Source organism: Tiliqua scincoides, chromosome 2, assembly GCF_035046505.1.
Source record: "Tiliqua scincoides isolate rTilSci1 chromosome 2, rTilSci1.hap2, whole genome shotgun sequence".
Taxonomy (NCBI): Eukaryota; Metazoa; Chordata; class Lepidosauria; order Squamata; family Scincidae; genus Tiliqua; species Tiliqua scincoides.
The window spans coordinates 238,726,836-238,754,438 of record NC_089822.1 but is presented as its reverse complement, the minus strand read 5'-3'; the positions used below and the strand labels follow the sequence as shown (position 1 = coordinate 238,754,438).

Sequence of the window (27,603 nt, the reverse complement as noted above, 5' to 3'; positions counted from 1 at the left end):
TCTGTCTCCCTGGCTATGGGCCTTCCTTCTTTGCCTCTTAGCCTCAGACTGTTGGCCAAGTGTCTCTTCAAACTGGGAAAGGCCATGTTGCACAGCCTGCCTCCAAGTGGGCCGCTCAGAGGTCAGGGTTTCCCACTTGTTGAGGTTCACTCCTAAGGCCTTCAGATCCCTCTTGCAGATGTCCTTGTATCGCAGCTGTGGTCTACCTGTAGGGCGCTTTCCTTGCACGAGTTCTCCATAGAGGAGATCCTTTGGGATCCGGCCATCATCCATTCTCACGACATGACCGAGCCAACGCAGGCGTCTCTGTTTCAGTAGTGCATACATGCTAGGGAGGGCCATTGGGAGATGTGAGCCTCCAGACAGCAGTGCAGTCTGCTTTGTCAATTAAAAAAAAACAAAACAACTTATGGGGTGCCTTAACAATTTTAGTGACAATTTTTTCTTTAAGGGGTTATTCCTACCTATACCTTGTCTGTTGCTAGCATTTTTCTAGTGTCAATGGTGTGTCCATCGTCTGAAGGGGGTTAGGATATTGTTTTTGTCCACTCCTTCATGTCCTTCCCACATCCCATCCCTCCTATGTCCCTTCCTTTTTAAACTCCAATTTCCCTGTTTTGGCCTCTCCAGCAGTGGGGTTCTGCTAGCATTCAAGTGACATCTGAGCTACATTGTTGAAACACTTTTCTAGCATTGCTCCAGCATCCATGTTGCATCCATCTTCAGGCAAGCTTCTACACTGGTGGGATTGTCGTTGAGTCAGCGTACATAGAGATACAGTGATGCATCTTGAGGATAGGATTGGGCGTTCTTTATCATGAAACCTGATCTCCATACCATCAGGAATGTGCCACAGGCGGAAGGGGAGGCCCTTCCTGTTCCACCTCTCATGCCCTGATGCAGTTCTCCTTTTCCAGCTGTCCTCTAGTCATAATTGGCATGTCATCCAAATCAGGTAAACTGTGGTTAGGGACGGGGCTAACTATGACTGCCTTCAAACTATGGTTTGGAGGCAATATCTCCACAGTTTGTTTGATTTGAATGTGTAGCAAATTATGTCAAAGAACACTGGGGGGGGGGGGGAGAGGGAGAATCTGTACATTGGAGGAGAAGAAGGGGTAGATGAGACTCATTTCCAATCCCCGAACCAATGGCTTAGAGATAAATTTTCACAATGCCTGAACTGAGACTATGCCTGGATGAAATTTAAACCCCAACTTACTTTCCTCTAGAAATATAAAATATTGTTGAGAATAAGATTTCCATGTCTTAATTGTAATACAGAAAAGTGTCATTTATGCTTTCACTTCTTGAGACAGCAAGGTAATTTCCAAAGGATTATGATTGTCTCAGATAGTTGTGTCTCAAATATTTAATCTTGAAGGCAAAATTCCCAGAGTAAGTCTCTCATTGTTTCTTAGTTCTGTAGAGTGAAAGCTTCGACTTTATATGATCTGATATTAACTTCCATTATTGGAATTATGCTGTAGGCAAATATCCTTCTAGCGGTGAAACCCACTTCCCTTGTGTTCAGCGATTTAAACATCGCAAAAATCCAATCTGCACTTTCTGCTGAGTGCTGAGGATGTTCTGTAATCTGTTGAGATTTTCAGAAAACAATAATGATACCTCTCTCTGCATTGCTCATTTAAGAAGGCATTCCTAGCTATTCTCTGGAAATCTGCATTCAGTTGGGTATATCTTTCCTTTCTCCCTTGCCTTTTGCTTTCCTTATCTCCTCAGCAATTTGTAAAACTTCTCAGACAGCCATTTTGCCTTCTTGCATTTCTTTTGCTTAGGGATGGTTCTAGTTGCTACCTCTTAAACAATGTTTCGAGCCTCTGTCCATAGTTCTTCAGGTACTCTGTCTACCAAATCTAAACCTTTAAGGGCACAATCCTAACCAGGTCTACTCAGAAGTAAGTCCTATTTTGTTCAATGGGGCTTACTCTCAGGAAAGGATTGCAGCCAAAATCTATTTGTCACTTCCACTGGGTATTCATATGGAATATGATAAGAACATAAGAACAGCCCCACTGGATCAGGCCATAGGCTCATCTAGTCCAGCTTGCTGTATCTCACAGCGGCCCACCAAATGTCCCAGGGAGCACACCAGATAATGATTTAGGTCATGATTTAGGTCATGCCTGAATGGATGAATGTTTTTCCCTACTTTCTTCAGTTTAAGCCTGAATTTTGCAATAAGAAAATAATTATCCACAGTCAGCTCCAGGTCTCATTTTTACTGACTGCATAGAGAGCTTCTCCATCTTTTCAATGCCGAGAAATAGAGAAAAACAATAGAAGGGGAAAAACTACATATCTCTTCAAGAAAATTGAGATATCCAAGGAACATTACATGAAGGCTATAAAGAGTAGCTGTCGTTGTTCCCTGCATTTCTCCTGCAGTTGTCTAAGGGAGAATACCATATCAGTGGTGGACCTGTTGGCTCGGAATTCGCACTGCGATTCTGGATAGACGCTCTCTGCAAGTACCTGGAGCCTCTTTAGTGCAACTTGGGCAAACAACTTTCCTACAACGCTTTTGTATATGATGTCTTCCTTATTTTATACTGAACCTAATGACACTTATATAGGTGCCCAAGTTGTAGTTGAAGTCCACAGCCCAATCCTAACCCACGCTGGAACAGGGAGGCCAGCTGACCTGTCCCATATCCAACAAGGGGTTGGGGCTGTCTGCTGCTCAGCCCGGCACAAGGGAAATTCATTCCCTTTACCCTTTAACACAGCAGCAGCAGCAGCCCCAATAGGTCTAGTCAGATCTGTGCCACCTAAAGAGGTGGTGCAGTTCCAAACAGCCTGACACTGTGTCAGGTTGCCTGGGAGTGGGGTTAAGATCTTGGCTCCACCCTCTGCCTGCTGCCTCCCTTCCCCCCACCCTGGAACACCCCTCCCCATTCAGTCCTCCCCCACTCCCCAAGCCCCTGTGCTGGCTTCACTCGGCTGGTGCAGATGTACCTGGGAGCCATCGCTGTGGGACCCACTCTGGTCTCTCTCCTCTTCCAGTGGCGTGAAAGTACAGGACTTTTGCAACACCTCTGGGCCAGCGCAAGGGACCTATGCCAGCCCAAGGCCTGTTAGGATTGCGCCCTAAGTGTGAGAGAAGCCAGATGTACACCCCTGGATTCTTTCTGCAAATTTCACTGTGACTATATTAGAAGTAGTTTGGAAAGGTGTGTTTGATTTACAATAAAAATAAGATGGACCCATACAGAGCTGTATCATACAGTACAGTAGACATTAAATGTATTTTCTTTTAAAATGAATCTACACTTCACCTTTCCTGACTGCTCATACAAAAGGAGTGTACAGTTTTGGCAAAAATGTGTTCTCCATAAATGCCTCAAAGAATCCAAGAATGATTTAAAAAAACACCAAGAGAGCTGATAAGAGAGAAACTGACACACTTAAAGTAGCTGACATCTATCTACTTTGATGATAAGCATGTGAACTTGCTTTATACTGCATCAAAGGATTGGTTCATCTAGGTCTGCATTGTCTACACTGTCTGGCAGCATCTCTCCTGGGATGCAAATACAGCTGTTTCCTACTGCTGTCTGCAGATGCCAAGGGCCAGCCCGTGACAAGTTTCTCAATGACCACTGCACATTTGGGGCTGCTGCACCAATTGCCTTCAGACCATGCACTGAATGAATTCTACTCCTTCTTAATTCATGATTTTTTCAGATATTACCGCAGATGATTTTTCCAACCTTTAACTCCTATTGCAGAGCAGGACAGGCCTTGCTAGATCCGCTTCTGAGTCAACTTCCTCCTCTTTTCTTCTGTTTTGAATTTCAAGGAGGAGAGTGGTACAAATCATATATGTCCTTTCTTAAATGTAAAGGTAGATAATCTCTTTTTTCCTGAGCAAATGTTGCTGAGCAAATGTGATGCAACCTATTGTGGAACAAAAGCTATAATGATCATTCCTGGTTAGTGGTTTAAAAATGGGTTTCTCTTGCCTTTTAGAGAACTAGTGTTTCTGAATTAGGGTGTGTAGATTAAGTGCAGATATTTTCTCTAATTTGGACAAATGGCTTCTCCAAGCCTTCCACACTGTCCCCATTCGAAGAGTGTTCAGGCCTAATTGATGGAGGCCTATAAGGGGTCCAAAAGATTTGAAGACTCCACAGGAATCTGCTTTATAAAAAAAAAAACACCAGAAAGCAAAATATAGTTACCAGCTAACCAGGTAACCAGTTAAAGCTAACTGGTAAGAGGCACTTTTTCAAGTGGGTGCTCCTCTTTTATTCAGCAGGGGGAGAGTAACTGGCCCACCTCCCCCCAGCGGTGTCTTTTCTAGTGGCTGTCTGCTGGTGTTGCATCTTTTTAGATTGTGAGCCCTTTTGGGACAGGGAGCCATTAGTTATTTGATTTTTTTTTCTGTAAACCGCTTTAGGAACTTTTGTTGAAAAGCGGTATATAAATACTGTTGTTGTTGTTGTTGTAGTTATATAGATAGAAAAGGTATGAGTGTGAAACAACTCTCTGATCTGATACATAACCTTGGTCTGGCTGATAAGGGCTGATTTGGCTAAATCCAAGGGGAATCTGAAAGTCGTTGAGCTTTTGATCTGATCTGATCTTGGTTATGTATCAAATCAGAGAGTTGTTTCACATGTGAATGCTGAGATCTGCTGTTCAATCAATTCACAGTTCTGGGAGAATTTCTATGTTCATGCATCTTCCCCTCCTCTCTCCCCCCCCCCCCTAAACTACATGCAAATAAAAATAAAGGAGCTTAAGTGGATAACTAATTTCTAATTCCTTAAAGAGCAGCATGCACAACACATAGCTCTGCCCCAAGAAGATATAAAGCAGCTCATGAAACACACCACTGCATCTATGGGCAAATGCAATCAGGTGTCTCAGGCTGCCAAGCCTGTTATATCAGGTGTGAAGAAGTTACATAGACTAATTTATCTCAGTTTATCCCATCAGCCTTAATTTATCCAGATGGCGAAACCTCACTCCATAATTCCCAAACATAATCAGAGGAAAGATGCAAAGGCATGGAGGAATCATGAATCGCTGTGATTTAGCCTCTGTCTTTTCTTTAATTCTGCCTCTCCAATAGCAGGCAAAAAAATATTTTCCAGTCCTCTCCTTGTGAAGAGAGTCTCCTGTACACACAATAAATCAATGCTTTGCTGTCCTGTTAAGCCATCCATGCAGGAAACTGTCTTCATTCAGACAAACAATGGCTTATTTAGAGGAAATTTACTGAACGCAACGGCTGCCGAGATGGATGCTGGGAACTGCAAAACTGGAAAACAGCCCTGTCCTTAGCAAGCACCATTCAGCAAGACGGCATACTGCTTTGTACTAGTCAGGAAGAAAATTGGATGACCTCTAAAAGCAACAGGAGGTGGGCAAGTTGTGGACTTGAAATGGAAAGGAGAGGCTGGAACTCACCAAGTTTGTGATAAGGTGATTATTCTGTACATTGAACGCACTTTGAGTGATATAGGCCACTACCTGCACTACATGTGAGGTGAGAGAATTCTGAGATGGGTAGAGTGCAGTAGTGCTCAGATTGTGGGAGAAGAGGTAGAGGAGCTCAATGACATTCAGAAGTCCTGCTCTTGGATTTAGCCAAATCAGTCCTTACCAGGCTTCTAAGAAAAAGAGCTGAGGGATCTGGCCCTCCACAGCCAACCTGTAATTCAAGCACATATGAGTTATGTGCTAATCATGAAGAATTAGGTCTCAGATGAATCCTCTGCTGCAGAGGTATTGCTGCCCATGTGCAGCACAGTGCAGGGCTAGATAGGCCCAATAGTCTGAGTTTGACTCAGCAGAAAACAGGTTCTTATGATGCATAAATTGAATTGTGTCCCTCCCTGTAGGGCCTCTGATGGGAATTTCATCAGGTGGTACAAAGTTTCTTTTGGGCCCTTTCCTTTCTCCATTGGATCATAATTTAATGCAATCATTGGATCATAATTTCCACGAATTACAATATATATAAAACAATGGCTTATGCAAAATTTGAATGCTAGCCTTCAGACAATATATGCATACATTCTCTGAGATCCCAGGAAATTTCCAGTCCCCCTCCTCTGGCTCCTTGGCCCCCTTTTTTAACCCCAGGCATGATGTACTTCCTGCACCCCCTCTCATGGATCCTACTGAGATCAGAAAATGTTCAGATCCTAGGAAATTTTCAGGCACCTTCCATTGGTTCCTGGGCCCTTGTTTTGACCCTGGGTCCAGGTACAATTCATCCCCTCCACCCACTTCTCATGGGCCCTGCATGCACTTCCCTGAGCAGAGGTGGAGAAGAAGCTGGAGAAGTGCTTAGCCAACTTTTTTCTCAACATTCTAACATTCTACGTCAACATTCTAAGCATCGGGAAGCCCTTCGGAGGGTTGGTCGCAGCTCCCTGCAATTCCTGCAGCTGCCAGCAGCCCTCAGTAAGTAAAAATAACCCCCTTTCACCCCAGTTAGCTGCCCTAGTCCCTCCCCCACAAAGGCTTCCTTAGGAAGTGAAACTCTCCCTAAGTTTGAGAACACTGTCATAGAGGCTACAGTTTTTACAAGATGTGCAGAAGGGGAAATGGAATTTATTCCACACATTCCAATCATCCTATCAGACTACCCTTTTGCATTTAAGAGACTGCAGTCAGTGAAATCGCTAGGGGGGTGTGGGCCACACCAGATGATGTGTACCGGAGGGGGGGGTGACATCACTACTGGCCCAAATTTTTACAATCTTGGTATTTTCGAATAACACCATCATGTTATATATCATTTGATGTGTAATTTCATGCGGAATGCAATGAAACAAACCACACTGAAATATCTCTATCAAAAGTTATAGCCCAAAACCCAGTGGGATGGGGCAAAGGTATATCACCACACCCACACCCCAGGGCATTGCCCTGCATGGGAGGAGGTCCATCATAGAGGTGATGCACTCCCACCTCCTGCACCAGCTGATAGAAACCCTAGTGATGCCATTGACTGCAGTTCCAACTCAGAATATGCTTCACGATGACGATCAATACATCCCAGGGACAATCCTTAAAACAGGTTGGCATGTATGTAAGACAAGATCACTTCTCTCATGGGAAATTTCATGTAGAGTGTTCAAGAATTAGTAAACCAGATATTAGTGCCAGAGGGTAACACTAAAAACATAGTGTATCAAGACCCATTAGCCACTGAGCTAGACAATTTTTTAAATCCTAGATATTAGACCATCAACAGGGTAGAAGTGAACCACTTTTTAAAATTCATTTGAAGTTTTAAATAATGGATTGTTACATTCCAGAAAGCATGCCCCCAACTCAGCATTCTGCTTTCTTGTTTTACTAGTGGTCCCTCACCTTTTCCCTTGGGGACTACAGAACATTGAATAAGCACATCTCTTAGATAGAGAATGCACACCCCATTTTCCAGTTCAGAGTTCTCACACCAGCAGGCTGACCAGAAGAATCTGCAAGTCGATACCTACAGAACAGGTGGTTGGCGCTGTCCACCTTGATGCGTACCTCTCATTTGCACCATCAGGATAGCTTGCTAACATGCATTATTCACTCTTGTAAATGCCCTTAAGAAAACTATGCCTCTATGGAAGCCAGAAGATGCCATCTGAATCAGAACTGGCTTAAGCCAATTGGACAAATTGTTCCCAATTGGGCCCTGTGCCTAAAGAGGGTCCCATGCTAGGGTGATCTACTCTTGTCTTCTAGAAATCAAAAAAAGATAATTTGTTCCCAACAGTGCTGTTCTCTTACATTTTGAATTTTTTTTTTCTAAACAAAAAATAAAATTGATGTTTTTACTAAATCATTTCACAGTTACTTAAAACAAGTGGTTTTCTTATTTACTTTTCAAAGGTAACATTTTGTTTGTTTGCTTGTTGGTTTATATTAAAATGTGCTTCCATCCATTTGTTCTATTAACTCACATGCACTTTTTAAGCGCACATTTTGAGTGCTATCCATTCTACCATAGGGATATAAAGTCTATAATAAATGTTATTTATATCTCTAACAGCCCAGTCCTAACTTATGCTGGGATAGGCAGGTGAAATGGCCTGCTCTGAATCCATCTCAAGATAGATGCTGACTGGAGTACAACTCGGGTTAAGAAGATATTTTATCCCTTACCAGCCACCCCATGGAGCTATTCAGTTTTGCATCAGTGAATTTATTGATGGAAATCTGAGTGACCCATGTAAGGCAGATTTGGCCAGGTGTGGGCATTAGGAAGCAGCCTAATGTGCCACAGTTGATCTGGCCCCCTCTCCCAGGCTGTGTCTCCCGCTACACCCATCCCCACCCAAATATACCTCCTCCCTTCCTCCGTTCAACCCACTCACAATCCTCTCTCACCCTCCACGCTGACCTGCCTGGGCTGGCACAAACCTCTGGGCTGGCCCCTTCCTGGTCTTGATCCAGCACAGGGAGACTGGCATGCATCTTCAGGCCAGCCGGACCTGCTCACAAGGAGGCACAGATGTGCTTTACGGCACATTTGTGACACTCCTGGGCTGGTGCAAGGGACCGGCCAAAGACAAGCTATGGATTGCACCCTAAGATTCTAAAGACCTTGACTGTGAACCTGAGGCCCCGCAAAAAAAAATGTTTCCAATTGAACCCTGCAATTTCTAAGGCTGGCCCTGATCTGAGCTACAGAACTTAGCTTCAGCTTTGTGATTTTATTCCAGCTGTAAAAAAAAGTGCCCTGACTCACTCATTAGTCTCCTGCAGTAGTCGCACTGTCACTGCGAATGCAAGGCTTCCGTCAATAAGAGATCCCGACGTCAGCTGTCACCCCGTAAATACTGATAGTCAAAAAGGGGGTCTTTGAATAGAAAGGAAAGGGCACAACCGTCTCATTAGCTACTCAGCAGGGTTGTCACTTAATACAATATTTATCACAACAGCTCACTCAGTAGGCTGAAATTCGTCAAATTTATATTGCTAATATTGTTGTAGTTAGTCACTTGAAATACAGTCTATACAAATAAATATGACACATGCCACTATTTAAATTCACAGCTTGGCATCATGCTAAGACACAAAGATGTTAAAAAGAACCTGATTTATATGGAAATCCTAGCATTTTATGCTGAACAGGAAATCATTGTACTCTGCATTAGCATGTTGACAACAAAAATGCAAGAGGGGAAAGAAAGTTTTATTATCTTCTAATGAAAACAGCAATTTATTAACCATGGTTACTATTTGTAAGGCTCTGAACAATCTCATCTAATGCTTTCAAATCAAGAGATTCAAAGATTCTGAGAAATAACAGCATAATACCATTCATCTTTTTTTGTGGTGGTGGTTTCATAGCATATAATAGCATCCATTTTATCATTTTGCCAATAAGGAAATAAAAATCTGTCATTTAGAATGACTTTAGCTTGGCTGATTGACACTAATGTAGTCAAACTACCAATTGAGTAACAGCAAGATATCATGAGTTGCTATGCTGACACAGAGACTTGGAGAATTGGAAGGAGGGTCTCATAACCAGCAAAAGGAGTGCTTGACCTCTTATTCCAAGGTTTGGTTGGTTGGTTGGCAACCTTCAGTCTCGAAAGACTATGGTATAAGCCTACAGCACCCAGTATTCCCAGGCGGTCTCCCATCCAAGTACTAACCAGGCCAGACCCTGCTTAGCTTCCGAGATCAGACAAGATCAAGCATGTGCAGGGGTTTGGACATGCACATAACATGCTGGGGGAGCAGCTACAACTAACACACTCTCTACAGAGCTTCTCCAGGGCCGGCCTTAAGCCAATTGGAGCCAGTTGGGCTCTACGCCTAAGGGGGCCCCACACTAGAGCAATCTACTTATAGTCTTGTCAAATGCACACAACACATTACAACAGACACCTAACACCACATTGCATGTTTTATAGAGAACAGCAACAATTATAATTTTCTTCTGAATTCTTAAAAAAATCAGTATTCTTTGTTTATACTGTTTATATTTTGAGGGTAAGAGTAGATTGACGTTGGATGAGACTATGCCATATCTAAGCGCCTTATGATGAAGACGAGATCAGTTCCAATGTCTCAAGAGTGTTTGCTTTGTGGACAATAGAACAGCAATCAAAATTATGCAGAAAATTGATCACGGGCCTTTAAATAAATCAAAAAGCCCCAACCTCTGATTATCCCCCTCCATTTTTACCATCCCATGCCCCCCTTTAGTCTTCTAAAAACAGTAGCTAAGGGGCTGGCTTAACAAGTACAGGGGCCTGGCCATTCTCTACCTTGAACGTTGTAATAGAGCATTTACACATATTGAAAAACAGACACCTTGCCTTGTTGAATCATGAGATGAGAATCTTCAACAGAGGATCATCTCAACAGAAGCTTGTTCAGGATACACTCTGAACAAGCTTCTGAGCTCATGCCTATAGGGATTTATCTTTATAGACTTTGATCTTTAGAGTGACTTTAAAAAAGCACTCTGAAAATACTCAAACAGAATATCAAGATGTTTTTCAGAACAACATTGCTAACACCAGACGTAGCAGAGGCATTCCAAACTGGTTCAAAAAAACGGAAGGAGAAGAGCTAGTGGATGGGAGGTTTTCAAGGCGAAGATATCATTTTGGACTTTTGCAGTTTACTGGGATACAGGCAGCCCAATATTATTGAAATCCCACTACTCTGATGCAGCAGGGCCAGTATTGTATCCTGTGAGGGAATTTTGCAGTCTGGAAGTTTCTTTGAGCTCAGGGGACATTTGTCCCCTTGCCCAGGGAAAGCACCAACCATGGCAATAGGTTTGATGCTACAAACACCAGTAAGAGGTTCCGGGTGGACAGGAGGACTTCTTTGCCTGCCAAGCTGAGCCTCCTACTGCTGTTGTGTCACATTCCTGGTCTCACTGCCAGGTGGCAGGTGTCTAGGGTACCACCAGACACTACCTCAAGTTCCACTGGTGGTACCCGTACCACTGGTTGAGAAACACTGGTCCACTTACACCTGTGCCTGCTAAATAGGTGGTGCAAGTCTGAGTGCATCTTTGTAGGCAGATCTGGCCCAGGAAGGGGAATAGGATACCTCATTACTCCTGACCCCCCCAAATAAGATGCCAGGCTGAGGTTTTTGGGTTGAACTAGGGCCACTTTATTAACAACAACAACACACACACAGAACAGCAGCAGGGCTAGATGGGGCCAGGGAGCTAGCCCCCCAGTGTGCGGGGTCCTAAATTGGGGGGTCTGGCTATGCTTGCATGGTTTGCCCAGTGAGCCAGCTGGCCAGCTCCCCTGCCCCCTTTGGGAGCTGGCCAGCTGGCTCGCTGGGCAAACCATGCAAGTGTAGCCAGACCAGTCAAGGGGGTTTGCCAGCCTACCTCTTTGAGCCGGCTAGGCATCATGTGGGTGGTTCTGGCTCGCCCCTTTGACCTTGCTGCCCTGGATGGACACCGAGTTGCCCTACCTACCCCGCCCTGCGCGCATCATGCCAAGTGACTGTGTGAATGACAACCTACCAGTAACCACACCTCCAAAGACGGAGAGGATGGACCAGTGGCAATGATACATATCAAATCCTAACCGTCTTTTTCGAAGCCTTCCTGCTGCCTTTCTTGCCTTGGACTTGCACCAGCTAAAGAGCCATTGCAGAGTGGAGATTTATGGTTGCATATGGGAATTTAAATTCCCTTTCCCCTCTGAAACCACCCGATCTGCCTCACCCCCTCACCCTGGATACAGCATGCCTGTTTTTGGTGCAGGTGCACCAGTTGAAGGGGGGGGGGGGATAGGATTGAGCTCTTAGTTTGATACTGCCTTTACTGAACCCACAAATGTTGGGAAGAAACATTCAAGCTGTCCAATTGCATAAAACTCTTCACTGGGCAGAATGGGAATGTAGCTTTTTTTTAGCTCCTGGCAAAGCAGACTATAAAGGCAAATATTTTTAATCTCTGTCACTATCACTACTTTCAAGGCAAAGCTGAAAGACCAGAAGGATGGTGTAGTGGTTAGAGTGTCAGACAAGGCCCAGAGGATCATGGTCTGTCACGAGCACCTCCTCTATTCTACATTAAACACCATTCTGACTACCTGAACTTTGCTATTTTGCTGTTGCTCATTTAAGCAGCCAGGTTCAGGAGGAAAACAGGAAAAGGGCAAGCACTGGTTAGTGAAAGTATTGAAGAAAACACTTTTTTTTTAACCTTGCAATGGTCTATGGAAATAGGATTGACATCTCCTATCTTGGGGGAAAAATCTGCAAGGGTAATAGCATTTTACCTCTTTTCCATTTTCTCTGTGATGATTGGCATCACGAATCAAGCAGTGTTGTAGAAAGGCATTGACATATCCCTTACTGACATACAATACCTTGTAGGCATCGATGGTATTCAGCAGGCTTGCCGCGAATCAAGCTTCCTCCACAAAAAAAGCACCGTGCCAAGTATTCACACTCTGCCACTTCAGATATAATACACGGCCTTCCAACAATAGCCCTGAATCGCAAGCGTTCCTGAACGATTGCCACAGTGAAGATTAAATGTGCATGTCTTCCTATGTAGCAGTAATCATATTTAAAAAACCTGAGATATACTGTATGCTGAACATAAGGGCAATCATAGTGGCATGTCAATTACATATGTTGTATGCCGGGTGTTGAATGGACTGAAAGGGAAATATAGAATAGTGTACAACACCATCATAGAAAACCACACATGAATGACTACAGGGGAGTCACTGTAGCAGCAAAACAAGCACAATAAAGGCTGGTTGTGCCTTACAGACAAACAAGTTTACTGCAACATAAACTTTTGTGGACTCTGAACAGCACTGTATTCCACAAAAGCTTACAAAGTGTTTCTCTTTGAGGTGCAATCAAGACTCCTTGCTTCAGCAATCCAGTTGGCATTCATTTTTGAGCCATATATCCATTCATAGATGATATCAGGCTAAAAATGTATTTGATGCCCAAACAATGTCTTACCTTGGACATGCTGATGGCCACATTATATCTCACCTTCATAAAATTAATAAAAGGGGACAATTTCTCCCCCGTCTGTAACTGTCACTGATCTTCTGAAAGACAGATGCGCTCTGAGCATTTCAGCCAAACATTCTCATCACCAAAAGTTCTTTCAACAAAGGAGCTACAGGGTCCTGCCATTTCTCGGCAGCTAAACTCTTTGCTGCTGTTAGCAGATTCCAAACTAACTCATGATAAAACAAAGCTATCCGTGTGATCTGAAGTATGTAGAGCTGGAATCAAGACCATTTTACTTCAATTGGATTTTGCTTCCTTGTGGCTTTATCTAGCTGCCTTCCTTCTGGCTAGGACGAGCATTTCATGAAATAGAAATATGACCAATCATCAAAACATAAGAAGTAGTAGTTGGCGACCTTCAGTCTCGAAAGACTATGGTATCACGCTCTGAATGGTGGTTCTGGAACAGCGTCTAGAGTGGCTGAAAAGGCCGATTCGGGAAACCTGCTGTATCAGGCCAAAGGCCCCCAAATCCAGCCTCCTGAATCTCACAGTGCCCCACCAGATCCCGTTTTTAATTATCCTGAGCATGGAATTGACTTCTTCACATCTGCCACACATTGGGTCATCAAGCTATCCACTACCATCCAAAGACCTTTCTACTGATCTGTCGCAGGCAGCTCAGAAGCCATCAGCATATATGTGGATTTTTGGTTTCTTGTCCCAATGTGCATCACTTTACACACTGACACTCACCAGCCATGTTGCTGTCCATTCCCCAGGTTCAGAATCATAGATTTGAAAGTCACCCAGAAGGTCATCTAGTCCAACCCCCTGCAGGAACTCCTCCGAGACCTAGAGCATCTCCAGCGGGTGCCTGTCAAACTTCTGGTTGAAGATCTTATGTGAGGGAGAATCCATCACCACCCCAACAATCTGTTCCACTGCTGAATTGCTTTTAACAGTCAAGAATTTCTTCCTGATATCCAACCAGAATCTCCTCTTTTGCAGTTTCTATCTCTCTTGAAATACCTCTCTCGAAGAGATCCTTTTTGGTTTTGCTGCTTATTCTTTCTCACTTATTTCACCTTGCTGCTTATTCCCAACTCCAGGTCATTTATCAATGTTTTTCACCTCTCCCCACTGTGAAAATTACCCATTGACACCCACTCTGTTTCCTGGTCTTCAACCAGTTACTAATCCTTCAGACAACCTGCTGCCTTAGGACCCAATCCTATTCAACTTCCCAGCACCAATGCAGCAATGCAACTGTTACCCTGCACATGCCCGATCTCGTCTGATCTTGGAAGCTAAGCAGGGTCAGGCCTGGTTAGTACTTGGATGGGAGACCGCCTGGGAATACTGGGTGCTGTAGGCTTATACCATAGTCTTTCGAGACTGAAGGTTGCCAACCAGCTCCAAGGTAAGGGAACATTTGTTCCCTTACCTTCAGGAGGCCTCTGTGACTGCCCCCCACCACCACAGGATGAGGCACATGCCCTGTTGGCACAGTTATACAAGAGCTGTAAAATTGGATAGGATTGGGCCCTTATTCCCTTAATTCGGAATAAGAGAAAAAAATCTTGGACAACAGAAAGAGCTGCTTCTTTGAACTACTAGTTCTAGAAACTGCACGGAGAGCTGCACTAAGTAGTTTATTCAACAATGAAGAGAAGACACTTTAAAGGAAATGTAATAGAACCCACTGTATCTATCAACTGTATAACTGTTGTGTATATATCTCTGAGGTTCACAGGCCTTTCTCTGGAGTTCAGTAATTACATCTGACCTGTCAAGACATTACAATGGTGCACCATCTTTGGCAACCCCCTGTCAGCTTCTCTATGATGTGCATTTTTAAAAGTCCCAGTAGGAATATGTAACAATCGGAAGGGAACTCTAGAACCCAGTAGAGCTATGATGCCCATTAATTTGCTAGCCAGCCCTACAATAAAGGAGGTGAGTGATGGAGTAACTTGACAGAAAATACAGCATTAGCAGGCCAGCAACTAGGCAGAAGGGACCCAAGAGTTGTGATGATCACTCCATTGTGGTAACACTTGTAACGTCCAAAATAACTCAAAGCCACAATTAGAGGATTGTTTATTGAGACGTGGGCTGTAAACAGCCGCAGTTGGGAGCTTGTTTGCTCAACGTATTGATCAGAACACATTTTAAGTCATCTTAAGTATCACCTTCACTGAGCAGTCACATTCAGTAATTTATTTAGGGCAGGTGGGGAGAACCTCCAATGCAAACAAGGCTTAATCTAGGGAGAACAAACTCACTAAGACAACAGGATGTACACTACTTCTTTTGTTTGTACAATTAATGTTTGACATTAAGCCTTTGCTGGGCAGATACAGCCTGAGTCCTGGGCAGCCAATTAATTCAAATGCAAACAATTCCTTTTGCATTGTTTTGGGGACTATACAGTACATTTGTTCTGTTCCCAGGGAAGACTTTAACAGCTAATTATGTTGAAAAGCAAACAAATGTGTATGCAAATGTTCATCCAGAAGTGCCAGGCGGTTGTCTCATGTATTCAGTGCACATGGAATCTTGTACAACAGACCTAGGAGTTGGTGTCTCTGGTGACTGCCACAGGCAACCTTTGCAAGTGCATTTTTTATTCCATTCAGCCTCTTTCTCTAGCCTGATTGGAAAGAATTGGACTCAACATTGAGTTCTTTGTGAAAAAGTCCACCCAGGTTGAACCAGGAAATCTACAGTTTTGTCATCACTATAACCTGGAATTAAATGAATATATATTTGAGCCAAATTCCACCTCACAGTTTTTATTTTGTTTAGAAGATAAATAGGAATCATATTAAAATATGGTTTAGCAATATGGTAAAGGCTAGAAAAAGCCACTTACTATTCACTGAGCCAAGGATATCAACATGTGGATACATGTATTCCACAACTCTACAAGGAACTCGTGCAAGGAAATCACCCTACAAGTAGACCACAGCTGCAATACAAGGACATCTGCAAGAGGGATCTGAAGGCCTTAGGAGTGGACCTCAACAAGTGGGAAACCCTGGCCTCTGAGTGGCCCGCTTGGGGGCAGGCTGTGCAGCATGGCCTTTCCCAGTTGGAAGAGACACTTGGCCAACAGGCTGAGGCAAAGAGGCAAAGAAGGAAGGCCCATAGCCAGGGAGACAGACCAGGGACAGACTGCACTTGCTTCCAGTGTGGAAGGGATTGTCACTCCTGAATTGGCCTTTTCAGCCACACTAGACGCTGTTCCAGAACCACCTTTCAGAGCGCGATACCATAGTCTTTCGAGACTGAAGGTTGCCAACATGATAACCTGGAATTAAATGAATATATATTTGAGCCAAATTCCACCTCACAGTTTTTATTTTGTTTAGAAGATAAATAGGAATCATATTAAAATATGGTTAAGCAATATGGTAAAGGCTAGAAAAAGCCACTTACTATTCACTGAGCCAAGGATATCAACATGTGGATATATGTATTCCACAAATACAGGCATCTTTAGCCACTGAAACATTTATTACAATAAAGCAAGCAGCAACTGTTTTAGAATCTATTTTTTATGTGATCTGCAAAATGTTTACAGCCCTTGTGGTGTGCGTCCAACACAGTTATTGAAGAGGAGCTGAAGTTCAGCAATAGACCTTTGTAGCCCCAAGTTCAATCCCTGACATTTCCAAGTAGGAAGAGCCACTACCAGTCAGTGTAATGATATAGAACACTCACCATGCATATTTACAAAGAATAAGGAAACAGATCTCTGCCTCGAGGAGCCTACAATCTCAATTTTAATATAAGGAAGATGACAGAAGAGGAAGGGGGGACACATGATTATTTAGTTATCTTTCTAATCATTACCAATTACAAATTTTGATACTGTAGCATTTTTTTTTTAAAGTATTTGGCATATCCCTGGTCTATATCAGGGAGTGATCTGGCTATGGTTTTCAGTCTCCAGTTTCTAGGTGCAATCCAGTTTAATGCTTTCAAAATAATGATTTTAATCAGTATTTTTAATACATATTGTAACCGACGCTGATTTGGCTAAGATGGCACTAAAAACATAGAGAACAAAAGCAGTGTTATATAAAGCTAATATCAAGAGAATCTTGGGAGACTGCTTGTTGCATTTGCTGTTCACAGATGGCTGGATTTGTCACAGGAATGATCCGGCTTACTTTTGCAAGACATTAACCAGATTGATAAGAAAATTGTCTACCAGTAAGAACACTTTTTAAAACAATGTTTTCCTTAAAGGTATTCATGTTGCTACATTATGTGTTCCCTTCAGAGGAAAATCTCAACTGTCAAGTCAGCATACATTTTGATTACTGTCCTATGCATAGATTAAAACCCATTTCTGCCCAGCCCACAGGTGTACACATTTGATCCCTGTTGCGCAAATGCAAAGTTGGGCAGAAATTGCTTTAAGGTAAAAATGTAGCCTCTGTTTTAGGGGATAGAAAGTAATTTCTCCGAGGTACTTGCTGCAAGAGATGGGGCTGAGCCAAAGTTGAGTTTTCCATCACACTTTCTTGGGCCTGAAAAAGAATGACTCAAAAAAAGGCTGAAAAATTTCCCAGAAGATCCACAAACACTTTCGTTTTTTTATTATCCTTGGCTACTGTATCAGAGTTTGGGCGCAATCCTAACTTGCGCTGGAACAGGCAAGCCAGGAGGCTTGTGCTGTATCCAACACAGGATTGTGGCCAGCAGCAGCTTAGCCAGAGGCAAGGGGAATCACTTCCCCTTACCCCTGGGTAAAGGCTTCTGGCCACAATGGGTCTCCTTGGACTTGCGCCACCTCTGGAGGTGGCGCAAGTCCAAGGAGAGCAGAGCAGCTTGAAGTCGCTCCGTTCTCCCTGATGTTTTGCCAGGTTCGAAGGCCAAGCTCTGCCTGGAGAATTATGCCCGCTTTTAGCTAATTAGCTCCCCTTTGCCCTGCAGGACTGCTGGACCCCACTACCAGGGTAGCTTGGCTGTTTAACCTACAGGTGTCCTCCTTCTTCCCTTCTTCTGCCAGCAGGTCCTTCCACCACTACAGCAGCACATTGGTCCTCCACAGGTCTTGGGCATGGCAGCCAAACACCAATCTCAGTGTCTCCAGCAGTTTGTTTCTGCTCCAGCAGCCTCCAAAGTCCATTCACACATCAGTCAGTCTCCCTTCCTCAAGTTTTCCTCCTTCCGCTACCCACACCACACTGTCCCTTCATCAGGTGCTTTTATGCCTGACGGCACTATTGCCTTTAAGTGGCTGCAGCTGGGCAGCACACTCTCTGCTGAATGCCCAAGCCTTACCCTAAAAGGGTTCATTGCTGACACCACATGCTATCTCCTCAAGGTATCTTGCACATTCCCATTACACCTGGGGACGGGGGTTGGGATCCGGCATAACTGCCAGATCCCAGCCCTGCCTCCGGCTCCCTACTTGCCTGCCCCCGGTGTCGCCCATCGCCCTCCCTCCCCCCACCCAGGAACACCTCCCTCCCTCCTCCTCCCCACCCTCCATGCCTATCTTTTCTGCTTGAGTCGGCGCAGGTGGGCCGACACAAGCGGCAGAGGGGAAACCGGCGCAGAGGCTTCTGTCCGCCTCCACAGGCTTCTCAGAGAGCCAGACTGACTTCCCCTCGAGGAGGTGCAAACGTGGTTTACGGCACATTTGCGATCCTCCCAGGCCAGTCCAAGGGACTTGGGCCAGATAAACTGCAGGTTTGGATTGTGCCCTTTGTTTCTTAACAAATTATGCTGGTAGTTTATACTCATGTAACTTTTTTATGTATATATCCTTATGGGGTGATTTCAAAAAATCACCACCTTTTCCTTGCATCTGGATTTGCTAACCTTGACACTAATCTCTGTCCCGTTTCCATCTCTCCTCGTTTAATGAAATATAAATACAGTACACCAGAATGTCAGGTTATCTAGCTGCTGTTGGCTGGTGCACTCTTGGTCATTTCAGCTTCAGGACAGCTTTGCTTGCCAGGACATCTAAAGATTAATAATCTATGCCCTAATAATCATGTAAGTTTTGATATAATAGATCCTTAGCTGTTAGCAATGTGCTTGAATAAGCTGTAGATCCTGGCCAGTACATGCTGGATAAATAATTTCACACCTTCCCAGAAGGTGCTGATGGGTAATTGTTGGCAACCTTCAGTCTCAAAAGACTCTGGTATCGCGCTCTGAAAGGTGGTTCTGGAACAGCGTCTAGTGTGGCTGAAAAGGCCGATTCAGGAGTGACAATCCCTTCCACACTGGAAGCAAGTGCAGTCTGTCCCTGGTCTGTCTCCCTGGCTGTGGGCCTTCCTTCTTTGCCTCTTTGCCTCAGCCTGTTGGCCAAGTGTCTCTTCAAACTGGGAAAGGCCATGCTGCACAGCCTGCCTCCAAGCGGGCCGCTCAGAGGCCAGGGTTTCCCACCTGTTGAGGTCCACTCCTAAGGCCTTCAGATCCCTCTTGCAGATGTCCTTGTATCGCAGCTGTGGTCTACCTGTAGGGCGCTTTCCTTGCACGAGTTCTCCATAGAGGAGATCCTTTGGGATCCGGCCATCATCCATTCTCACGACATGACCGAGCCAACGCAGGCGTCTCTGTTTCAGCAGTGCATACATGCTAGGGATTCCAGCTCGTTCCAGGACTGTGACGTTTGGAACTTTGTCCTGCCAGATGATGCCAAGGTTGTGTCGGAGGTAATTACTTGCCATTTCCATGAGATTATCCCTGATGAGATCCCATGACTTTTATTCAAATCAGTAAAATATACTTTTAGGAGTTGTCATTTTAGCCAATTAAGGGCCCAATCCTATCCAATTTTCCAGCACCGGTGCAACTGAAATGCAGCCCCAAGGTAAGGGAACAAATGTTCTGTACTTTGAGGAGGCCCCTGTGACTGCCTCCCTACGACAGGATGCAGCACATGCCCCATTGGCATGGCTACACCGGTCCTGGAAAATTGGATAGGATTGGGCCCTCAACCTTCTGTTTGACTGAAAGGTTACATACACCAGAAAACGCAAGTTTAATATGCATAACTAGCATCCAATCGTTTATACCTGGGGTTTCAAATTGTTTCATGCATTGGGCCATATAGCATTCGTGGAGCCTGCTGAGGGCCAGAAGTGACATCATTAAGGAGGAAGCGATGTCATTAAGAGATGATGGCCAGAAATAAGCACTTTGTTTTCACGTAGCACTCACTAACTACAAACAACAGAAAAGAAAATATGCAAAACTTGATAATATTTTCAAGATATGGGAGAGCCCAATTACCATGCAAGCTGCCCTTTTATCAGTGCCACTTTTGCCACTTTTATCAGCAGCTGAGAGGTGCTCTGTGAAGTGATGCTTTGGCAGAAGTGGCGCTGCTGATAGGGCAGCCCGTGTGGCAATTGGGCTCTCCCAGATCCTCTACAATATCACTTTCTCACTCCTCTTTGTCTGCCGTACTGGTCCTTGCCCTCTGAGACCTCCTTGCATTTCTCCCTCACAGAGCCCTGGCAGAAACAGCACTGCTAAAAAGGCAGCACTGAACAGCCTACTTATCACATGGGCTGGATAAAGGGTTTCTGTGGGCCAAATCTGGCCCGTGGGCCTTATGTTTGTCACCCCTGATTTATACATTTAACCCATTTGTGCCTAGCCCACAGGTGTACACATTTGATCCCTGTTGCGTACATGCAACAGGAAGAAATGGCTTAAATAGATTTTGTTCCCTCTCATCAGCACTATTTTTTTTTTTCAGCACAGCCAATACCACCACTATCACTTCTGCCTCACTTTTACTGTCAAAGTTACTAAAAGTCAGTTTTTCCTTACAAGAACATGTGTGGAAACTATTGTGTCCAATTTATATATGGAGAATTGAGGCCAGCTAACTTGTCCAAGTATCTGCATGGCTACACTGGGCTTTGATCCTGGGTGTCCTGAGTCTGAGTCAAATGTTCTTTCCACTAGACCAGTGGTTCTCAAACTGGTGGTTGTGACCCACCAGCTTGTGTAAAGCTTCCCCCGTTCCTTTAAGGGGTGGGGGTAGGGGGAGGTAGTGATGCAATCCTCAGGATCGAATTGCTAACAGGCGTGAAAGGAGACTGTTTTTACTTACTGAGCTGCAGGAGTTGTGGGGAGCCCCAAGTAGCCCTCCACAGGGCTCCCCAATTCTTAGAATGTTGAGAAAAACTGGTAGCTAAGCACTTGCTTGTTGCTTGGTAACCAGTTTTTCTCAACATTCTAAGTCAACATTCTAAGAATTGGGGAGCCCTGTGGAGGGCTACTTGGGGCTCCCCGCAGTTCCTGCAGCTGCTGGCAGCCCTCCGTAAGTAAAAACAGCCCCCTTTTACCTCCATTAGCGACACAATCCTGGGATCACGTTTCTGCCCTAGCCCCTCCCCTGCAAAGACTTACTTAGGGAGTAAAATTCTCCCTAAGTTTGAAAACCATTGCACTAGACTCCATGGTAAATAAAACTTGAGAATGTAAAATGAGTCCTGCTGGATCAGGTCGAAAGCGCATCGAGTCTAGCATTCTGAATCTCTGCAATGACTAAAGTGATGCTTCAGGGGAGAAGGACCATTTCCTGCCATTTTTTCTTCTGACTGGTATTCAGAGAGCTCATTGCCATGTTGATAAATGCTGTTCTTGTCTCCCATAACTTTAGAGCAGTGGTTAAAGAAGAAAGAGCTGACTCTGTAAATATGTTCATATTCTAACAAAATATACTAGCTGCGTAAATCAACCTTTTGGAGCACTCTGCTTTGGACAAATGGAGATCCTCATCTTTGGTCAATATCTTATTAGTGACATATATGGCTTTTCTTTGGTTTGAAACATGTTGTAAGTGCCTTTATTTGAAATCTCTGTCACCAGTCCTAGCAGGGGATTAAACCACAAAGCAAGTCTAATAACCATCTGGTACCCTGTTTAATGAACTAGCCCACTGATTCACAGCCCAATCCTAAGCTGCCCCCCTGCCCAGAGGAACAGTGGAGCCGAAATGGCTGCAGCTGTATCCAATGAGGCCGAGGCAGCCACCGGAAACTCCTGGGGAGAAGGGAGCATTTGCTCCCATACCCCAGATAATGGCACTGCAACCCCAATGGATCTCCTCGGAGCTGTGCCTGCTATTCAGCAGGCGCAGAACCGAAAAAACCCATGTGGGGCTTCCTGGCCAGGTAGGGAGCATAGGATTTGGTGGCAGACTCTGCCGCCCTCTCTGCCCCCAATCCTTCCCTACCTCTGCCCTCCCTCTATTCAGTTCCGCCCCCCACCTCCCCCCCGAAAAGCCTCACCGCTGCCTTGTGGTGATACTTACTCCTGGCCACTCCAGCACTGGGTCTTCCTGGCACGGAGGCCCAATGCTAGCTGTATGTACGCACCACCTGCGGGAAAGTGCTTTATAGCATTTTTATTACACCCAGCGCCATCAGTACAAGAGTACCACCAGAGGTGGGCAACATAGGATTGGGTCCCCAGTATTCTTGTCTCTCTGATCCACTGACTAAGGACTTTCAGTCCCCATCTTCTTTTGTTATTTTATTTCTTTAACATTCTTTGGAAGATTAATGCCAACGTGTGCACTGGCAGTAAGTCTGTATATCAGTCTGTCTTCAGTATCTGTACAATCACGGCCTCACTGTCACAGTGCATTCTTTATGGACTATGCTATTTTTTTACTGCCCTTCTCTTAGTGCTTTACCATAAAACATGTTAGTGCAAGTATCAAGCAGTGGCAGGAAAAATTCCCCCAAACCTTGTTAGTCTCCTTTGTAAGCGGCTCAAAGACATTTTGCAGGCTAATTGCTTTACAGCATAATCTTATCACAGAATGTGTTTATCTCTTGGCAATCTCATCAAAACATAATCTGCATATAATAATATTGTGCTTGTCTTCCTCTTCACAAAAGAAGACACTTCCCTTAGGATTTTGTCACTTTAGTATTATCATTATGAACCTAAATAAAAGATCCTCGCCTCCCTTATTTCTTCACTCTAGATATTAATACATTCTGTTGCAGTTGCCATTCTTTTGTTGCTGTTTTTAATACTTTGAGAATTACACTTGTGAATCTTTGATCCCTCAATGATTTAGCACCAATTCACACAGCCATCCCCCCCCCCTCCCGCGCCAAATGTTGATTGCGGTCAATCCTCTCATAGTGAAGATCTCTGTTGAGGCTGTGAGACTACCCAGCTGCATCCCCCTTTATCCATTTCTGGGCGAGGCAAAAAAAAGTGTTTTAAAACCCATTAAAAACCTACCTTGAGCTTGCTTGACATAGGAGTTTAATTACTAGGATGGAAGGTGCAGCAATTCAAGCCTGCTTGCGTATCATAGCCTTCTGGCTGAAAAATATCTCTTAAACTCTACATGGTGTACTGAGTGGTGAAGGCCATAAGCTGTCCCTTTCAAGCAGAGGCTGTATGGCAACTGCTACAATGATGCTGTAGCATTTGCCTGCACGGTGCAGGGGGCTGGACTAGATGACGTCCAAGGTCCTATCCAACTCTATGTCATAGAACCTTATTCACATTATCTAGCACTGGGTCCTGGCATTAATGAAAACAGGCTCTAGGAAGCCCAGTTTAAAGCCAGGGTAGAACAAATTAAATTCTGGTCAGATGGTATCAAAGGAGACACTTGAATAGAGATGCCAGGATAATCTCTTGGCGTGCGGGTTCCATGAATAGGGTAGTCATTCAAAGTCCCAGGCCCTAGTAGATCTGCCTTCAGGTCAACACTCAGCAGAGGCAAGTACACTTGTAAATGACTTACAGCCCAATCCAATCTAAAATGTGCACACATGGAAAACAGCCGTAAAGCACTTTGCGGCAGGGCAAACTGCTGGTGCACTGGCAGGAAGGTCAGAGTCTTCCTGCATGTACTGGGTAGATTGACAGAGACCCACCAGGAGAGGGAAGCCTGCTCAGGGGATAGGGGAAGGCAGGGGGAGGGCTGGGAGGGAATTGAATGGGAGTGGGTGGAATGGGATGGTGACAGGGGCAGAGGAGGGTGGATGGGGCTCAGGAGGGGAGCGAGATTGGTGGTAGTGGTGCAGGTCAAATATGACCCTCTTCCTGGACATGATCTGCTAGCATGGATCAACTGAGACTTGCACCAGCAATATCACTGTATCACCAGCACAGGTCCGGGTTGACCCATAGAGGCCACTGGGGCTTACCATGCGGCAAGGAGACAATATTCTCTTACCCCAAGGAGACCTTCAGCAGCCAAAACTCCGCTGGGAGATGTAGCAGAAGCCATTGGTGTGGGGAGTTAGGTAGGATTGATCTGCCCATCTAAACACACAAGGAACTTCAAGGCATTGCTGACAAGGTCAAACAGAAAAAAATACATTGAAGAAATCGTCTCAGGTCCCCTGTAAAGCATGAAGAAAAACTGGCTGTATTTATTATGCACTAGAAGTCTTCTGATAAATGCAATATTACAGTGGCAAGGTGTTTTGGTTTTTGAAATGTTATTTCTTTCAACACACACTAGGAGGATCTATAGTTCAATGACAGAACACCTGCATGTATGCACAAGGTCCCGGGTTCAGTTCCTGGCAAATCAGGCCAAAAGATCTGCGTTTGCAAGCTGGTCAAGAAGACCATTGCCTGGAGAGCCGTAACCAAGCTAAAGTGCAATGAGCTGGATATACCAAGAGCTGAAGGCAGTTGAATGTGTTAATATGTGTTCTCGCATGCATTTCTCAAGCCACGTCACTGAAATGGATATTAATTTGCTGGCAATGGAAGATTCATGCCTAGGGTATGCTGGATTTCTGACTGCCTTAGCTGAGAAACATACATGTACGTATCTTTTGTAGCTGAGCTCGGTTGGTATGCTAATGTAACCCATTACGATTCACTTTCCATATTCCCTGTGGCGAAAAGGTAATGAAACTTGCACTGTGTCTCTGAGGTGCATCCACAGGTGTCCATGTGATGATAAATGTCTTGGTTTTAATAATTTCAGCCAACTCACACACAATAAGCCCATGCACAGTCTAAAATACTAGACTGGGTAGACGCAGGCAGGGCTGCTGAGAGCTGGCATTTAGGACCCAGGGCAAGATGCCTGATTGGGCCTCCCCTTCCTAAACGTTCCTCCAAGCCAAGTGTTACTATATATTTTTAAACAAGTTTTTAATTGACGGTTCTAATTTGCATGAGTAGTGGAAATGCAGCCATGGATAGGCTGAGATTGAGGTACCCACATTTAGTTTATAATAAATTTGTTTTGTACTGTATAGTTTGTTTTGTCATTGCCCAGTTTCTGGGGATTTTGCTCCCCTGCCTCCCCTTTCCTCAGGCCTGGACTCTGGACAAACTGGGCAAAGAGGCCCATTTTCAAGTGGCGCTCTTCTTATATTTAGCAAGGTGAGCAGAGGCATAACTAGGGCAGAGCCTGAGGGTCACCTGCTCTGGGTGCTGCGCTAAGGGGGGGACACACATGACTGCTCCTCAAGCTCTGCCCGAGTTATGGAGGAGGTGCTGGGGCTTCACACCCCCATTCCTTTGCCTTCAAAGAGGAGCATCTACAGTAGAAGGAATGGGGGTGTGAAGCTGCCGCAGCGAGCACTCCCTCCTCTGGGGAGAACACAGAAATGATGTCACAATGTCACATGATGTCATGATGTCACTAGTGTTACGCCTCTGAAGGTGAGAGTATCTGTCCGTCTTCGCCCCAGCACAGTGTAGCGGGTGTAGTAGCTGGTCTGGTGGGAGTCTCCTTTTCCAACTTTGCGTTGTTTACGAATACACCACGTGTGTGAGCTGTTCATCAAGCAAAACAGGGCTGATTCGCAATGTAGACGTTGATGTGAAGGCACCAAAATGGCTTTGGAGATCGGTGGTGGGGAGGTAGATGATAGTTGTGCTGACAAATGGTTGGCGACCTTCAGTCTCGAAAGACTATGGCAGGGGTGCTCACACTTTTTTGGCTTGAGAGCTACTTTGAAACCCAGCAAGGCCCGGAGATCTACCAGGGGGGAAGGAAGCGTCTGACAGACACCCCCTTTGATGTATGGAGCCCCTGCTGGATCAGGTCAGAGGAGGCCCACCAAGTCCAGCTTCCTGTGCCCCACAGTGGCCCACCAGATGCTTCAGGAAGCACACGGGAGGCCTCTCCTCTCTCCCCACCCCACATACTGGGGGCAGCCACAGGTCCCCCCAAGAGACACATGCCCAGCCTTGCTGCACTACGGGGGGGGGGAGCTCCCCACTCCCTGCCCCCCAAACTCTTTGTGGCTACGCCCCGAGACCAGCAGGGAGAGGGAGGCGTCGCAGGTCCTCCTCGGAAGGGGCAGGGGGCTTCCCCGTTTCCATGGAGAGGGGCTGCGCATGCAGGCGGCAGGGGGGTCGTCTCACCTGTCAGCCCCAACCGAGGGACTGGAAGGGAAGGGGAGGGTCACTCGGGGCCTCCCGCGGCAACCGCCATCAGAGCGACTCCAACTCGAACTCCCGCCCCCTAAAGAGCAGCTAAAGTGACAGTTTCAGTGTCAGTTTAGTGTCAGCTAAATAGTCACTAGACGAAACTGACATATTAACAGTTTGGAGAGACAGGGCTCCGCGATCTACTCATTTTGCCTCGTGATCTACTGGTAGATCGTGATCTACCTATGGAGCACCCCTGGACTATGGTATAAGCCTACAGCACCCAGTATTCCCAGGCGGTCTCCCATCCAAGTCCTAACCAGGCCTGACTCTGCTTAGCTTCCGAGATCAGACAAGATCAGGCATGTGCAGGGTAACAGTTGCTATATGGGGTTAGCAGCCAACCGATATTCCTGAGCGCCAAACAGCATATTTACCTAGACAGGCTAAACAAGGATGAATGCTGACTGCCAAGGATACCCTGGTGGCAGATCCAACCCCAGAGGACACATTCAGGTGTTAATTAGCTTGTTTTTATAGGGGCCACTATATCTTGTCAGGAGCAAGGAGCTTTTTTGGGGTTTTGTTGTTGTTGATATTGTGAGTAAATATGAGATTTATGCAGACACTCCCTGAATCTGTTTGGTTTTGCTTGAGCTCACCATGCCTCCCCATCCTTTCCCCCCTCGCCCGAAATTGAATTCCTTGGATTTTTCTTTAATGCACTCTATTGCAGTCAAGTGGGTTTATCATTAGAGAAGAGGCCACCTATCCAGACAGCCCAATCATTCTACCTTATGACTGAGAAAATAATTTTCTATTGTTAAAGTTAATGGCCCATAGCAAGAGACATTTAAACAGCAGTATTGCTCAGAATGATTCTATGGCTGAAACACACTCTCTCTCTCTGCACATAATGGTGCAACTAATAAAAAAAGAGTAAATGTGTGTTTTACCAAAGAACCACAAAAACACAGCATGGTCTGCTAGGTGGATCATTTTCCTTACAGAATGTGCCATATATGAAGAAGGAAAGTCTTTTATCAATTGCAAATCCCCAGCTTATCACAGATGGTAATTTTTCCTTCATTGTCACTACAGTACAACGTTGTGTATAAACTGGATTAAGTTTTATGACAAAGGCTGAGCCCTTTAATGTGATGTCGTATTATTGTCTAATCCTATGGGTTGCAGCGTGGATGCAGCAGCTCATATTTATTTACAAATCTATTTATTTATTATTTGTTTATCAAATATTGATACCCCCAACCTACG

At 45.0% G+C, this 27,603-nt stretch overlaps 1 protein-coding gene and 1 pseudogene across 1 annotated transcript in view; both read left to right on the top strand.

Moving 5' to 3' along the window:
- TAFA1 (TAFA chemokine like family member 1) overlaps positions 1 to 27,603 on the top strand; it is a 396,155-nt gene that overhangs the window by 288,071 nt on the left and 80,481 nt on the right. The window lies entirely within an intron of this gene.
- Positions 14,219 to 14,335, top strand: LOC136642998 (5S ribosomal RNA; annotated as a pseudogene).